This window comes from Phyllostomus discolor, chromosome 4, assembly GCF_004126475.2.
Source record: "Phyllostomus discolor isolate MPI-MPIP mPhyDis1 chromosome 4, mPhyDis1.pri.v3, whole genome shotgun sequence".
NCBI lineage: Eukaryota > Metazoa > Chordata > Mammalia > Chiroptera > Phyllostomidae > Phyllostomus > Phyllostomus discolor.
Genome location: NC_040906.2, coordinates 87,531,553 through 87,534,732, shown reverse-complemented (window position 1 = coordinate 87,534,732; position 3,180 = coordinate 87,531,553). Strand labels below are relative to the sequence as shown.

Sequence of the window (3,180 nt, the reverse complement as noted above, 5' to 3'; positions counted from 1 at the left end):
GAGTCAATATGGAAGAACTCCCCCTTTTTTATGGAGAAAGTAGAAGCTAGTACGGGCTACTCTGTCATCTTTGAACATGTTAGATGGGGGAAAGTGGCCAATTTTCTCCCTTTATTCTGAGGAACGACAATTATTTCATCAAGCTTGTGTCTTTGGCAGTGCTGACAATGAAGTTTTATATACTACTGTAAATCATGACATTTTCATGCTTGGCACAAACTGCTGTGGCTGTTTGGGATTAAGTGATGTCTAGAGCACTACTGAACCTTGGAGACGGAATTCTTTAAGTGGCAGAAAATAAAAATAAAAAAATAAAATAACCTGCCTCAGCTATGGGAGTTGCCCACATATTGTCCTTGTAACAACAAAAGTCTTTACCTGAAGTCATAAAGCTTATAGCCATCTGGGCAGTGGGACAACAAATCAGAGTTTGGTGCCCTGACATGTCTCTACTAAGTAATTTGTCAAACAAACAAGTTAATTGAAGTTGCCTGTGGATATTACCATTCTTTGGTGTCAACATCTGATGCGGAGGTAGGCTCTGGATCAACAACTAGCTTATTCCTTGAAGAGACACTGGCTGCTTACAGAGTAAAGTAGTTGTGAATACAGCATGTGGCCAGATGTGCTCAATGGCAGTGGTGGAAAGTGGGGAGATTTATAGCTGGGATTCCAAGGGAAATGGGCAGCTTGGACCTGTAGAATAGCAGCTTCACAATGCATTCATGTCCAGCAGGTTTCCTGTGGCTACACACACACACATTAGTATTAACAGAAGAACGCCAAGTAGATGCGTGGGGTGCAAATTCTTATCGGCAAGTTGGGCACTGGCAATAAAAGTAACCAGTCCTATTCTATCTACTCCTGTCATTGTGGAGTAGAATAGAATGATAGAACTTGCAGTCTGCCTCTCTGCCCACACATCTGCTTTTAAGACCCAGAGGGAATATGTGTACACATGGGGCCTGTGCCAGGCCAGTCAGTGATCTTGCCTCACCTCATGCACCTTTCCTGCAGGGACAATATGTTTGCCTGCTTTGCCACTCCCACCGTCTCCTGGCACCTCCTTTGTATGGAACATGACTACTACCTCAGAGTGACTGAGTCACTGAAGAAGGAATTTGTAAACCCCAACATCGCAGACCTGAAATTTCTGGTGGATGGAAAGTACATTTATGCACAAGGCGTTGGGACAATGAGGATGATATTTCATATCCTGTTTACTGAGTCTTCTTAGAATAGTGTTGTACACAGACAACACTAGCCTTGCTCCTGAGGAAGCAGTAGGATTGCTAGGATGTAGCTACATGTTATAGAGGAAGTTGTTTGAAAAAGCTTTGCCAACAAACTATCAAACAAGGAATCTGTGAAGAGAATGCCATTGCTCTGCTCTCTGTTGCTGTGAAATACATGACACTGAGGATTTGAATGAATTCTGCTTCAGGTTTTGCAAAACCATTTCACTATAGTAACACAACTTTAGGCTTTTCAGAAATGGACCAAGATCTCCTGAATAACTTTCTCAGCAAAGCAAGCATAGTTGAAGCCTTTAAAAATTGATCCTTCCCTGGCTGGTATGGCTCAGAATATTGAGCACCAGCCTGTGAACTGAAAGGTCACCAGGAAGACTCACAGTCAGGGCACATGTCTAGGTTGTGGGCCAGGTCCCCAGCTGGGGCTTGTAAGAGGCAACCAATTAATGCATCTCTCACACATGATGTTTCTCTCCCTCTCTTTCTCTACCCCCTACCTCTCTCTCTCTAAAAGTAAATTTTAAAAATCTTTAAAAATTGAATCTCACCTGCAGGAGAAAATATTTTAGCACTTCCACTTTCTCTGAAAAGCCAGCAAATAACTTCTCTTTAATAGTATTTATGATGAGTTATGCTTGGCTGAATACCTACGGTCTGTCAAAAGAGGGATGGTGGCCCTGGCTAGTGTGGCTCAGCAGATTTACTCTCAGCCAGTGAACCAAAGGGTCACAATTTCAATTCCCTGTCAGGGCACATGCCTGGATTACAGGCCAGGTCCCCAGTGGGGGAAACACAAGAGGCAACCACACATTGATGTTTCTCTCCTTCTCTTTCTCCCACCCTACCCTTCTGCCTAAAAATAAATAAAATCTTTTTTTTTAAGAGGATGGTGGTCATTGTTCCTATGTGTTGCAATCCAAAGTTGGCATAAAAGGTAATAAATGCTCTGATCAGAAAAGCTAATTGTTTGAAAATTCTGTTACTATGCCTATATAAATACGGTCATGCAGCATAACAATGCTTTGGTCAATGATGAACCACATATACAATGCTGGTGGTCCCCTGAAATAATAAGCAAAAAGTTTGTATGCATTTTTTCTTTCACTGTTTGTTGCTTCTTGTTTATTTTCCTTTCTTTCTGTATACAATGTTGGAAGGAAATCCAACTATGATGTTGAATACTGCTAGTTCTAGGTAGTTTAAGATAAATGAGGAGGATCAGCTCATGATACTCTCCACCCATCCTGAAGCCACCCAGGCAAAGCTGCAGACCTGAGTTGGTGAGAGAGTGAAGGGAGCTAACTGGGGAGGAGGGTATGGAAATTAGATTGCCCCCCACACCCTTTTTGATGCCCATCCCTGCACACACTCATTTTCCTCCCCTCAGTTTATCTTTCTCTTTTCTCCAGCCCTGTTCCTCCCCCTCTGGCTTGCTTTCTCTCTCTGTCTTCTTCTCTTACTTTCTCTTTCCTCCTCCTCTCCATCTCCCTCTCATTATTTTTTCATCTCACACTTTGTCTCTGTGGGTTGCTTTCAGTCTCTTCCCTCCCTCTCTCCACTTCTCTTGAAGTCTACTCTGCCTCCCATGGTACAACCCTTCAACAGCGCATGCGCGTGCGTGCGCGCGCGCGCACACACACACACACACACACACACACACGCATGCACCAACTTTATCTTTTATGTTTAGATACACAAATACTTATTGTTTTACAACCTTCTACAGTAACATGCTGCAGTACTGGCTTATATCCTCAGAACAATAGGCTACACCACATAACTTGCATATATAACAGACTATACAATTTAGGTTTGTGTAGGTACACCCTGTGATGTTGACACAATGATAAAATCACCTAATGACACATTTACCAGAACATATCCTTATCAATTAATGGCATATGACTACAATACATTAAGAACTAAA

At 42.5% G+C, this 3,180-nt stretch overlaps 1 pseudogene; it reads left to right on the top strand.

The window, feature by feature from the left end:
• Positions 1–486: 486 nt before the first annotated feature.
• On the top strand, positions 487–1,560 carry LOC114514377 (annotated as a pseudogene).
• Positions 1,561–3,180: the final 1,620 nt, after the last annotated feature.